The sequence below is a fragment of the Pongo pygmaeus genome, chromosome 5 (assembly GCF_028885625.2).
Source record: "Pongo pygmaeus isolate AG05252 chromosome 5, NHGRI_mPonPyg2-v2.0_pri, whole genome shotgun sequence".
In the NCBI taxonomy this organism is placed as follows: Eukaryota; Metazoa; Chordata; class Mammalia; order Primates; family Hominidae; genus Pongo; species Pongo pygmaeus.
The window spans coordinates 14294714-14309680 of record NC_072378.2 but is presented as its reverse complement, the minus strand read 5'-3'; positions in this window follow the sequence as shown (position 1 = coordinate 14309680).

Here is a 14967-nt window from a genome sequence, read left to right as displayed (position 1 = left end):
ACCTTTTTCAAGACCTGATGGAAAACCTTGGCAGGTGAATATTACCCTGTCCAAATTTCCAGACAGTGCTCTCAGGATTTCCTGTGTTGCCATTCGAACCCTTCAAAAACACCAGTAAACCTTTTACTTCCATGAAGAACCCTTGGTCGTCTCAAAGCGGGTCAACTTTTCCAGCTGTCTTTATCCACGGGCAGCACTGACGGAGACCATAAACTCATCCAAATTTAGGCACACAATAAACTGGAAGAGTGGAGAGGGTATTCAGGCTATGAAATTCTGATGGCTCATTACCATGACAAAGGTTGTAACAACTTGGACAGGAAGCCGAACAAAAGGCAGCCACCGTTCTATTTACAATTCTAGGATTGTATTTGTAATCTGTCTTTGCAGGAGAAAGAGACCGCCAGTTAAAAAAAAGACTGGAACACAATAGGAAGAGAGTCCACAGTGCTGAGAGACACCAAAGGGATCAGAGTATGAGCACACACACTATGTGTGTATATCTTCTCTGTGTATGTACACAGTCAATGAGAGTAAATTATTGTCATGGGTAAGGGTTTAACATTATTGACCTATACGATGGCTTTTAAAAAATATATGCAACATGGCTGGAATGCCAATTTGAAGTGGAGAAGCATTTAGGAAAATGAATAGGCTGAGCTGGAGTATTTTCATGGAACAGAGCAAGCCTCTTTGATTTGTTCACTGCAGAGAGCCTGAGAGTAAGCTAACATTGTAACCTGCTAAGTAAAGCACCATGAGCATGATTAATAATGCAGAGAAGGAAGGCTCAGGAGTTACTGTGCTGTGCAGGTTTTGGTTTCAAGAAGGCAATAATTGTTCCAAAGTCACTGACAATTTTGGTTAACAAGTGATACAAATGGATCGGGTCAGTTGGCCGTTCTCTGGGGGCCCTCCCACACCCATAGCAGCTAAACTCCGCAAATTCTGATTCATTACCATTGACTCCCCTTTTGTTACCTATCTAGCTGGTGTCTATAGTTGGGAAGTGTGTGGTGGCAGGGACCATTCAAAAGGGCTCCCCTGCCTCACAGTCCCTGGAGCTCGAGGAGCAAAGACATGGCTTTTGTTCAGATGGAAAAGAATGAAACCCACGTTCTATCCTATTGTCCCGCTGCAAGCCAGGCTTTTTAATTGGCATGTTGGAGTCAGTAAAGAGGTGTGCAATGACAGCTCAGGAGTGAGGCATCATGGGGCAGCAGTGACTTCACCTCCAGTTTAATCCTGGTTGGAATTTTTGTGTGCTGTTACTGTTCCTGGCTCCTAGGAAATGTGTGTGGTTGCTGTTATTGGAGAGGCAGATAGGGCTGCACTTAGATTACAGGGTTGCACTTAATATGTTGCATTAATCCTGTGCTCTGATGCATCGATCCTTTCTTTCCCATCCACCTCTTCGGCCCCTGATAAACATTAAGAAAGTTGGTGCCTAACCACACTTCTCATTCTGCTTCCTCTTGTTTCCGTCTTGTTAGGTGCACATGAATAAAAATGTCACTTTGTCAATCCCCTTTATGCTTGCAAAGTGCCCCTCATGTGAACACCTGAGGATGAGACAGACAATTAACATTGAGCAATTCAATGCAACAAACATTTATTGAACCTCTGACTCTAATTGATCGAAGGTCTTGAGTCATTAACAAAATTGCTTTTGTGACTTTCATGACAAAGTCAAGGTGATTCTTCCAGTTAGCCATGTGAGTGTGTGTTTATGTCTGCTGGTGGTGTCTAGGACGTTTGGTGCTGATGAGTATATCTAGTGTAGGAAACCAGAATATGCCACCCTAAAATATGCCTTTTTAGCATAAGGATTATTTTGAGCTGATTATTTCGAGAAGCTGCAGACACAGGACTGAAAATGGAGTATAAGTTACCCTTTTGCAAAGGAAATTTGCATCTATAAAGGAAACTTCCATTTGTAATCTCCATCCTTCTCTGTACCAGGAAGGGAAGAATGACTAAATCGACTCATCAATGGAGAAGGCACCCACATGAATCTGCATAACAACCTTGCTCTTGTTTACTCTACTTTTCCCGGATAACTCCCTATTAGTGGGCTTTCCCAAGTCCTTCTTTGTTTCACTTGAAGAATATATTTAAGCAAACTACTCAGAGTCCTGTGGTCCATGTCTATCTACTCAGGGGGGCATCAGCCTACTGTCTATTAACTTGCATTAAGACTGGCTCTAGGGTTTCTCTGATCTGATTTGATGGAAGGCCACAGTATGGGTGATTGTGGAGAGTATATTCCTACTATAAAAGTATTCAGTTTATGAATTCTGGAACTGGAAAATCTGGTTATCTTCACCTAGCCTTCATTTCACCCAGCCTGCCAATCCTCAAATACTAAGCATCATTACTCTTTTTATACACATACATGTATTCTTAAGTCATCTGTCTCTTAAATCACCTTACTCTTAGATAATGCAGTATCAAATTTATAGTAGAATGGTGCATCAATGAAGGGAAATATATTTAATTTTTAAAAAATGCTAAAATGAGAATTTTCTTCAAAGCCAAAGGGTAGGATTAAACCAGTTTTTCTTCTTCTTAGTACTTCAGACTTGTATTTTTATGAAGAATTTTTCTTGCAAGCTTAATTCTGAAAATAGAGGATTCAGTGGTATTTATTATTATATGGAAGTAACATAAGCTGATAAACACATGCTATTAAAACAATAGTACTTTTATTAATTGGTATATTTTCCTAAAGAGCAGCTTGTCAAGATGTATCAAAAGCTTCTTGAAAATGTGCACACTTGTTGACCTAGTAATCCCCTTTCTGGAATTTATCAGAGAGAAATAAATAGATGAATGAACAAAGACTATTTAGACAAATGACCAAAGACATTTATTGTAGACTTGTGTATAATGGGGATAAATTTGGAACATTTAAATGTCTAGCCATAAAGGATTTGTTAGGTAAATGATGGTATATTTACACAATAGAATATATGATGACAATTAAGAATGCTGTTGTAGTAGAATATATATTATCTTGAAATAATTCACCCAGTGTGTGATCAAGTACAAAAAGCAAGTTCTACAATATTCTGTAGAGTAGGTGAAGGGTGGTGCCAGATATGCCACCCCAAAATATGCCTCTTTGGCATATGGATTATTTTAAGCTAGAGGCCATTGAGAATCAGCAGACACAGGAAAAACTCTAGAAACAGGTCAAAAGTTTTCCTTTTAAAATTGTAAAAGATGTCTCCCTTTCCTGTACCAGAAAGAGGAGGACTTTTAACAACTCTGATTAATGGTGAAGGCACTGACTTAATTCTGCATAACAAACTTCAATAAACAATCCTTGTTTACTATACATTTTCTAGGTCTTGCCCTCCCTTTTCCTTGTTTTAGCCTAAGACGGTATATAAGCCCTCTAACCATGCCTTTGGTTTACTCATCTTTGGGTGCTCCCATATGTAAGCATAATATGCATGTTAATAAGTCTGTTTGTTTTTCTCTTGCTAGTCTGTCTTTTGCCAGTCTAATTTATAGGGCCTCATCTGAAGAGCTTAACATGGGTGAAGGAAGAGCTTTTTTCTCCCCTACATAGGACCCCATTCTAAGAAAATAATGGGAATATTGCATGTAAAAAAATAACAGCAATTACTTTAGAATTGTGGTATTATAATTAAATTGTATTTTTTTAATCAATGTAGCATAAATTTTTGGCTATAATCATGTATTCCTTGTGTAATTCTTTGAAAATAATTAAAACCATACCAAAAATGCTTAGATTTTTCTGTCTTTCTTAATTTTAATGTGAAGTGATACCTTCCACCACCACTGACTTTATCAGGAAGGAATTTGGTAGAACACTAAAACTGGAGTTCATGAGAGACAACGGTTAATTTTGTGTGTCATCTTGTCTAGGCTATGGTGCCTAGTTGTTTGGCAAACACTTGTCTAGATGCTGCTGTGAAGATATTTTTTCAGATGTGATTAACTTCAAATCAGACACTTTGAGTAAAGCAGGTTATCTACTCCAGGAGACAGAAAAAAATCTTTGTTCTCTACTCTTCTTAGGTTCTCCAACTGAGGCTCTATAAATAAGACTGACAAAAGACAGATTAGCAAGGGGAAAACAAACAGATGTTTATTAACCTGTGCATCGCACATACACATGGAAGCACTCAGGGATGAGGAACCCAAAGGGGTGGTTAGAGCCTTGGCTTGTATACCATCTTAGGCTAAAACAAAGGAAAAGGGGGTTAGGGCTTCAGGGGAAAGAGGATAGTTATGGGAAGGTGACCAGGAACAGTATGATGAGCAAGTGTTGTTTATTAAGGCTTGTTACGCAGATTTAAATCAGTGCCTTCACCATTAATGACCATTGTTAAGAGTCTTCTTCTTCCTGGTACAGAAGGGGACGTCTTTCACAAAAGGAAATTTCCTTTACAAAAGGAAAACGTGTGACCTGTTTTTAGAGTTTTTTCTGTGTCTGCTGATTCTCAGTGGCCTTTAGCCCAAAACAATCCATATGCCAAAAAGGCATATTCTGGGATGACATATCTCAGCACTCTTCACCTCATAACCTGGGTAGCCTTCATCCAATCAGTTGAAGGTCTTGATAGAAAAGACTGGGGCACCCTGAAGAGGAGGGAATTCTGCCTCCAGACTGCCTTTGGACTTTGGGACTCAAGAATAAAATATCAATTCTTGCTGGAATTTCCCGACTGCCTGGCTGTCCTATAGATTTCAGAATTGCAGGTTCCCATAGTCATGTGAGCCAATTTCTTAAGATAAATCTCTTATTTCTCTCTCTCTCTCTCACACACACACACACATACACATACACATTGATCAATTCTGTTTTCCTGAGAACTTTGACCAATACACCAGGTTAATGCAAAGTCATTTGCATAAGGAATTCTGATGCCCTGGAAACAGAACATTGGTGACTGAGTTATCACAGAAGTTGTATTGATTGGAATTGGGCAGCAACGCCGTCTGCTTCATCTCAAGTGACTTCCATTTGAGGAGAGATTGGCTGCTCAGTTGTGCTTGCTGGTTTGGCTGGTGCACTGAATTACTGGGGTCAAATAAGAGCTGAACTTGACTGGCAGATGCCAACTGGCTTTCAACAATAAAGACCTCAGCACCAGCAAGGCCTGTGGTTCCTTCCCTGGCTGTGTGGAACAACAGACATCCTTGATGTGCTTGCTAGTCATGGCTGCCACGCCATTACACCTGGGAAAGGACACCAGGAGAAGGTCTCAAAGCTTACTTAAGCTACACCCTCATTAAAGTTTAAAGCTGTGTGATCCAGAAACACAGTCAGCCTGGTAAGGATTTACTTGAAAAATAGACCGTGAAGCCTTCTGAGGGCAGGGATATTGTTTAACATTCCATCACTTCCTCAGCATCCAGCACAGTCCCTAGCACCTACTAGGACTTCAGTTAACTAAAGAAATGCTAAATAAATAGATAAAAGAAAGAATGAATGGGTGCTCTGCAGATTTAAGGGAAGTCAACACAGGCTTGGAAAGGAAAATCCAACTTCAGAGGCTGTCAGGTAATGTCCTGCAAGGATACAGGTATGGCCACTTTAATTGGCACTCACATTTCATTCTGAGCCATGTGCAATGAACTGGGTGGGTGACGTTGTCACATTATCATTGTATCACACATCTCACCTCGGATGGCTCCCAGTCATTCTCTCTATAAACCACAAGTAAAGCAACCAAGGAAAAAATCTTCAGTGAAATAGCAGAAGTTTCTACAATGTAGTTTCATTTTGTTAAAAAGTCAGGCAGAGGAAGCTATAAAAGTTTGGGAGAAAATTGGAGCAGATGCAAGGAATACTGTTTTCGTGTGTGTTCTTAAATAAGGTAATTGAAGAGATGGCAATTGGCAAAGGGGAAATACACATTTGTAATGGATTCTCCAATGAGCAAAAAGCAAAAATGAGGCAAACATCAGTGTGTGCTTGTCTGTTCCTTCGCTTTCCTCCCTGGTATATTTCCATGCCACTGTTTGCAAAAAGCCCTTGATAGGTGATCTATTAAACAAAACATTCAAATCTGACATTTCCAGAAAGGCAATTTCCTTTATACTTCTCCTAGCTGTGACCCCATATTTCTCCTAGCCTTCGACCTCCCTTTCATTTCTGTTTTTACACCATATTTCTTCAGCTTCTTTTCCTACCACTCAAGAGTTATAAGATCCTAAGGTGTTATCAATCATGCTCAGATATTCTAAGGTAAAAATGAACACATAGTCTGAAAAGTGTAAATGAAGCCATGCCACGGTGTGGTTGGCTCCTTTCAAGCAGAGGGCAAGATGGAGTTAGAAGGTGAAGAGATTTATTGAAGGTAACATCATGAAGGATAAAAGTAAGAGGGAGCAGGGGTGATCAGGGAAAGCCTTCGGACTATCATGCAGATCTGATGTCTATGAAAGAAGAGGGATGGGCCACCACGGTGGCTCATGCCTGTAATTCCAGCACTTTGGGAGGCTGAGACAGGCGGATCACCTGAGGTCAGGAGTTCGAGACCAGCCTGACCAACATGGAGAAACACCGTCTCTACTAAAAATACAAAATTATCCAGGTGTGGTGGCAGGTGCCTGTAATTCCAGCTACTCGGGAGGCTGAGGCAGAAGAACCACTTGAACCCAGGAGGTGGAGGTTGTGGTGAGCTGAAATGGCGCCATTGCACTATAGCCTGGGCAACAAGAGCGAAACTCTGACTCAAAAAAAAAAAAAAAGACATGGATTAGTGAGCGTTCTCCAGAGAAACAGAACTAATTAGAGATGGTTTGTTTGTTTTAAGGAATTAGCTCATGCAATGGTGGAGGGGTGGCAAGTTTGAAACTTGCAGGACAGGCAGGCTGGAAACTCAGGTAAGAGTCAATGCTACAATCTCAAAGCAGATTTTCTTCTTCTTTGGCAACCCTCAGTTTTGCTCTTAAGGTTTTCAACTGACTAGATGAGGTCCACCCACATTATTAAGGGTCATCTCCTTTACTTTAAGTCAAGTTTTTACAGTAGATTGTCAGGCAGACGTGAGCAGGGTAGGAGAGCTCCGCTGATCCCACCAGGAACACTGGGCAACCATCAGATGATGGTCAGGCAGTTGTTAAACTGACCCTCTGAAATAGTAATTGGTCACACTCAGCATCAGGGAAAAGTAATCTCCCAATAGAAAGAAAATACCTGAAGCTGGTGATCAGCAGCTTCCCGATAAGATCTCAGGAGTTCGGCAAGTGGGCTCAAGCATGCACCCTAACAGGCAAAATGGCGGAGTTTACCTGGTATATTACCTTCTTTGAAGAACACTCGACTGCTAGGGGAAAAACACCTCAAGCAAGCATGCACACAACTTCAATAAACACACTGCGCATGCGGCCCCTCCCAAGGGCTGGCAGGCCACTGTGCATGCAGACAGCCCACCCCAAGGGAAGAATCAGAGGAGAAGGGATGCAACCCCCTGGAAGCCTGCCAGTGTAGAAGACCCCGTGTCAAAGGTCAAACAGTGGCCTTGATCTCTCGAGTCATTCACTTGGTCCTCTTTCAAGTGTACTTTACTCCCTTTCATTCCTGCTCTGATACTTTTTAATAAACTTTGACTGCTGCTCTAAAACTTATGTCGGTCTCTCACTCTGCCTTATGCCCCTCGGTCCAATTCTTTCTTCTGTAGAGGCAAGAACTGAGGTTGCTCCAGCCCTGTACAGATTCGCCACTGCTAACAAACTGACCATAAATGCTAACCACATCTATAAACACATTGATAGATACACTTAGATTAGTGTTTCATTATATGACTGTGCATTGTCACCTAGCCAGGTTACCACGAAAACTAACAATCATAAGGGGGAAAGGGAGGAAGGTAGGGTAGGAAAAATCTTCACCTACAGGGCAGCTCTGAGAGACTGTTAACCAGTCTAATGAGGAACTCTGGAGCAGAGTCCCACATTAGGTAAATATTGGCCAGGCCATGAAACACTCACCATGCTCAGCCATTGCCTGGAGGCTATCCAGGAAGATCTGGGGGAAGAGCATGGCCTCAGTTCAAATGCTGTAGCAGATCTTGAAGGCACTGCAGCTGGAGGTGGTCCACTGACCATGCCCCTGACCAGAGACTAGAAAGAGATCTGGGACATAGAGTCACTGTAGATTCCCATCTTTTATTTTCTTCTCCTACCTTATTCTGGTGCCTAATTTCCCCCTTTCGTAGTAGCCATGAAACATTTACATTCATGACCTTCTCTCCCTTTTTCCCTTCATTCTGTTCCAATGTTTCCTCCAGTTGTCCTCTCCCACTCTCTTCCTCATTTTTTCTCCAATTATCTCCCAGTTTCCCTTTGTCCTATATAAAGTCTGCTGTCCTACCTCCTTTTCCTGACCTTCCAGAGGAATAGGGTTTGCAGGAGCCCCAGACCTGCTGGTGTGAGCTTGGGGAGGCTTCTCAGCATCCCTTCTGAGCCGTGGTGATGAGGGCAGGCTGGCACCAATCCAAATGCATGCTTAAATAATGGGCACGCCAGTGCCAGAAAATTAAAACACAGCATGGAATTGCTGAATTCACAATTTTATTGTCAGCGATTGCCTGGTGGCTCTGCATATTGAGAAAATCTTCACAGCTTCTTCCATTTTCCATGGCTTGGTTAATGTGCAGATAATTCTAGTGGTAAACTTTTTATTTCCCCTAAAGCTTCCCCTCCTTTCTTTTTCAACCAGGCAAATAAAATCACAACTGTAACAAAGCATGCTTCATATTTCATCTCATCATTCGCATCTCGTAGATAATGATATTCAATATCTGGAAGGTGCTTGGAAATCACCTTACTCACACTTTATAGATAAGGAAATTAAGGCTAGAGGTTGTCACGTGACTTGTTCAAGGTCACATAAGGAAACTGTGGGGAAAGGAAAGTTCCTGACCGCCTTCTCAGTGAGTACTAATGTCCCCCTTCTGAGGGGTTCAGTGAAGAGATCGATAGGAGAGATGCCATTATTTTCCATTGACACATAAGGAAACTGAGTCTCAAAGCTTCCCAAGGAGGAAAAGCCATAACCATTTGACCCATTTATTACTGTTTTCAACATAAATAAAAAAAGATGCTGTCTTTTGCTAAGCATAAGAATAGTTAGCTTCTTCATTTTAATTAAAAATGAAGTCAAATCCTGTTTTTGGTGACAACTTATACACAAAAATATAGTCCTTGTTGGAAAAATATTTATCATTTTCCTAATCCTTTACAATTTTCAAAATCATCCCTTTTTTGTTACTTCAGTTGCTCAGCACTTGACCCAGGTGGCAGGTAGGGTCTTGTATTGAGAGCCCCATTTTTATGATTGAGGAAACCAAGCCTCAGCAAGTAAATGATTTGCCCAAATCTCATAATAAGTGAAGAACGCAGGACTTGAAGCCTGGATTTTTTGACAGCCAGTGCTCTTTTTTCTCCTGACTCATTAACTGGCCTGTAGATGCTGGAGATCTCTAATGGAATAGTCTTATTTGCAAACATGGAGTGACATTAACATCTTGCTTCAATTTAGCCACTTCTTTCTACACTCAATGCCATTATGCTGGTTCCTGCCTCTATCATTTCTACTTGGGTCAGTGCAACAGCCTCCTAACCAGCCTCCTTGCCTCTGCCCTCACTGTCCTCCAATCCATGTTCCATGCTGCCATAGCCTGCAGCCAGAGTGACTTTTCTAAAGCAATCCCCCCTGCACTCCCAAATACGTGTATATTTATAAATTACGTGCACGTACTCCTGCGACTATATTAAGTTTATGGGTAATAAATCTATTAGAAAATTTTAAAGGTTACATTTTAAACAATGTAATTAAAGGATCTAATAGTTTCTTCTTATTACCTTACTTTAGAGAAAATTGTTCGGAAGCGCAAATATGATTCTTCCCTTGCTAAAAATCAACACTGTCCTAAGATTAAAATGCAAACTGAATGTGGTTTATAAAGCTCTTCAAGATGCAACCCTGCCTATTTCTCAATTATAATTTCTTGTGATTCCCACTCTCAATCCCACTTTCCAATTTCTCCGCTGTTCATCTCTCTGCAGCCTTTATCCCCTGCTGTTGACTCTGTCTGAAAAACACTTCTCTTTCCTCTGCTTCCTTCTTCTTCTTCTTCCTCTTTTTGTCCAGTCAATACCTACTGGTCCCTCAGGTCTCAAATTAAGCCTAACTTCCCATGCAATGCCTCTGAGACAAGATCAAATGCATCTCAGCACCCTTAGTAATACCTATCACGTTGAAAAGTCACTTTCATTTTCTACTTACTTGTCTTCATTTCCCAGTAGACCATCAGCTCCTTGAGGGTAAAGCATGAGGTTTGTTGAGTGGTTGCTCTCTAGTGCTGTCAAGTGCCAAGTATGTCAACAACTACAGGTATTTGTTAAATGAATCTGCAAATATCTGCTGTCAGCCCAAGAGTTTCTGTTGAGTGGAAAATAGAGACTGTAACCAGCCCATCCATCATCCAGGCCTCATGGGGCGTAATATTTTTGACACCCACGTTCTCTTTTACACTGTCTGCCAGGGAATATTTCCCTTGTCTGGGAATAAAAACTAGGACATTCCCCACAACTTTCTGTTCAATCTTAGCAATAGAAAAGCCAAACAGTTCTTTGAAGTCTCAGTCATGTCTCAATTAATTTAGAAATGAATGATGTCCAGCCCAATACATCAGGCAAAACTTCAATACTCAGGAAGGCACAGTGTCCCTGTTTTTACCAGTCACACTGCCTTTCTTTGGGGAAGAGGGTATGGTTGGCTTTTTGGCTTTCCTGGCTAATCTTGTGAGGGCCCTGGAGGTTTGCTGAAAATCACTAACATGAGGCAGATTGATTAATACAAGAAAAACCATCCAAATTTCTTTAATGTGTATATACAGGAGCCTTCAGAATGAAGACCCAACCACACATTGAGGTTCAGAAGCTATATACCATAGCAGGCTATGGGAGGGAGAGAAGGATTCTGTTGAGGTGTAATAAAAGATTACTAGGGAGAAGGAATGGGATAAGAGAGGAATAAGAGATTAACTTGTAAATAGCTCTCTGATAGTGAAAGTGCTGCTCTGGTATGGTTATATTCTTGGCTTTGGAAGCAGAAGAGAAAAACAATTGTTCGCCTTGGTGAGTATGGATCTTAGGCAGATAAAGGAACTTCAACTTCTTTGGAAGAAACAGTGGGAGAGGGAAACTGAGCCTTCTTCAGTTCAATATGTCAAAGCACCATTATTTTGGAGTATTAGTTTTTGAGCCCCAACAATCTTCTACTCCATCCACCAGCTGGAGTGCAGTGGCACAATCTCGGATCACTGCAACCTCTGCCTCCCGGGTTCAAGTGATTCTCCTGCCTTAGCTTCCCGAGTAGCTGGGACTACAGGCTTGTGCCACCACTCCCAACTAATATTTGCATTTTTGGTAGAGACGGGGTTTCACTATACTGGCCAGGCTGGTCTCAAACTCCTGACCCCAGGTGATCCACCCGCCTTGGCCTCCCAAAGCGCTGGGATTACAGACATGAGCCATTGCATCCAGCCTCACCAGCTACTTTCTAACCTGAGGGGTAAAATGGTTGGGTAGAAAGGGATGGAAAGGAAGGGATAGGGTTCAGGGCATGCCATCCCAAAATATGCCTCTTTGACATAAAGACTATTCTGAGCTGTCATTTTGAGAAACTGCAGACCAAGGAGAAGCTCTGAGAAGTAACCCCTTTATGAGAAACATTTACACCTCTACAGGAAATCTCTATTATAAGAGTGTCTCCCTCTCTGCACCAGAAAGAGAAGGAGGCCTAAATGAAACCCTTAATCTATGGAGAAAGCATCAACTTGAATTTGCATAACAAACCTTCCCTTCGTTTAAGGTGCCAGTCACAGCCACTTCAACCTGTGTCCCCACACCCCTTTTTCCTTGTTTCAGAGAATGATGGCATTTAAGCCTGAAGTCTAAGATAACTCTTTGAGATCTACTTTAGAGATTTACTCACTTTTTTCTGAGGTTTCTCCCATCTATACAAGAGGTACACCTGTTATTAAAATTCTGTTTGTTCTCCTCTTGTTAACCTATCTTTTGTTACTGGGAGTCGCAGCTAAGGATTATGGAGGATAGAAAGAAAATGATTTTACCTCCACTAGAGGGGACAGTAAGGTTCTTAATTGACTGATGCTGCCATAAGATGATACCACGGCCTCCAGACCTTATAAATGCTTCAAGGTGACTTTGTCTTGTGGGCACTTTCATGTATTCTCTCTTCTCACCTCTTCAATGCTTTCAGGATGTCTTCTAAAACAGCTCAACGCCAATATTGCCAAAATGGGCTGCTCCCTAGGAGTCATGCAATGTTGACCTGCCTTTGTGGGAGTGTAATGACACAACCCTCTCTCTGGGCACCACTTGTCGCTAAAGCTGTGCTAGGGGGATTCTGTCACAGATGCTTCATTACCTCCCAGTTACAGAAGCTGTGTCCAGCTCTCTGAGTGGTACATTGAAACCTCTCTCACTGGGTACAAAGGGAGGCTGAGATGGAGCAGGGACCCCACTTAGGGGCAGGCCCCCTCAAGCATGGAAATAAAGGAAAACCTCGAGTTCCTTCAAGGCAGATTCTAGGCACCTAGCTAGCCCTAAGAAGGAAATGACAACCTGATAAGCAAGAAAGTAATGATAGCTTAAAACAATAACCAAGAAAGAGTCACAAGATGTTTGTTCCATATAGAAACTAAACATAACATCTTAACATATATTCCTGATTTGCCTTTCAGAAACTTAGACACCCACCAAATGTATCCACTGGTACATAGACCTCAGATCAACAGGAACCGATGACTGAACTCGGACCACTGTTCTTTGTACTAAATTTATTCCTGATGGCCCATAGGCCAGACCTTAATATTCCTTTCCGCTGACCCCAAGTTTTTAGACACTTTCGCTTCCTTAATCAATCGCAAATCAGAGAACTTTGAAACCACCTTTGACCTGTAAATCCTCACTTCCAGATATCTTACCTTTTTAGTTCAAACCAACATATAACCTCCATGTGTTGATTTATGATTTTACTGGTAGCTTCTGCTTCCCTGAAATGTATCCCTGCCTTTCAAAAGCCTTGCTTGTCAGCCATCAGGATGGCTGGGTCTTAACTGTGAGCTGCTCGATTCTTCTTCCTTGGTGCCCCACAAATAAATGCCCTCCTTTCTCCCACTGCAAAACCTTCGTGTGGATGTTTGGCTTTACTGTGCTGGGTGAACAGACCCCCGTTCAAAGCTCACACATCAAGTTAGAGGCTCAGTTAGTGAAAGTTGGTCCAAGAGGGAGGCCACTAAAGTACGATTACAGCTTTGATGCTCTAGCTGCTCATGGGGGATAGACACAATGAGTCCCAGACTTGTCCAGGTGCTGAGGACACAAAGGTAAAGCCCAAGAGTCAGGGCCCCAGGTGCACACCACCCAGGATTTGGTATACATAGAGTTAGTGTCCCTTCCTACCTGGGAGTTATGTGATTCTGTGGAAAGAAGGCGTTTATAACAGGAAAGCCTAAGTCTGAATTCCGTTTACTGATTGCAGAAAACAATGGGTTACAAAGCTAGGAAATGTGAATGGAGGCCCTGCCCACTGTGGCTTTTCTGGAACTGGTCTTTCCAAGTTGCAGATAATTCCTCTTAAATTTGCAGGTTGAAGATGGAGATGAGCAAGCTGTGAGTCTGGGTGATCTGCCTCTTGTTGATCAAAGCTACAGCTTTTGCTTATTTAAAAGGTAGAATTTTCCAAGTGACCAGGCTGACTTTTAAAAATCCCATTAATAAAGTTTAAAAATACACTGGTATTTTGAATTGACTGATTTGTCCCCCTAAGCCTGGCTTAGATTATTCCATTCCTCAGAGTGTGTTGAAAGATAGTCATTTTATGTTATGTGGAACCCCTCTAAGGTAACTCTTAACAAGATGAGACTTCTGCAGCCTATTAGTGAAGAAAAAAAAATTGTTTTTAGGGGCACTGCTTAATCGGCAGTTTTTAAAGACCCAAATGAAGTCATAAAATGCATGCATGTCTCTAAAAGTAAGTTCATGAGAATATCATCAAAAGACCTTCCTGAAATATAGCCTAGAAATGGGAAAATAGAGGCATTTTCCCCTTGAAAGCAGCACAGGGTCCTTTGTTTCCATTTTAATGGAATTCTAAAACACAAAAAATACAAAGATTATTTAAATAACAATACCAGGTCTGCTGCAAAAATTCACAAAAACAAGGAAATCAACACTTAAGCTGAAAACTCAGCACAGCCATGCTCCCCTCAGCTCAGATAATTGAGCCAACAAGTTAAAAGGAAAGGCCTGAGGTAGGGCAAAAATGTGTCACTGTGTGTTTCTAGACACAAGTGTACAATTTCTGCCTTTGATAGCAATACAAATTTCTCCTCCTTAAGAAACTATTTTAGAGCTCAAAATACAATTCCTTTGTTTTCTTTGAGGGAAGAGGGTGTGGGTATGTGTGTGTGTATGTTTCAAACTAAATGGCATTTGAGGGCCATTTGTGTTTGACTCCACAAAAAGTGAATAGACCATATGGTCTATTGTAGGATAAGTAATTATAAACTTATTAAAAATACATGTTAATTTTACTCACTGACACTCCATGATAATGGCTTCCTCAGGATCTAATCCATTCTGCTGATTACACTTCACTATTTCTGGTGCAGGAACTTCTCGTCCTGAACAAATGGCTTGAGCAAAGTGCAAGTTGACCCAATCCCATGCCAAAAGATGAAATCACCACCTTTCAGTGATGCAGACAATTTAAGATTATTTTCCCTGTTGCCCTCTAAAGTCTTAGTTTAAGCCAGAGGCAGATAAGCAGAAAAAGAGATTTCTGCTCCCTTCAACCCCTCAATCTGATAAACAAGCAAAAATCCTTGATAATTTCACAGGAGGTAAGACAGAAATTTCCCTGGGCTACTCCCTTAAAGAATATAGTAC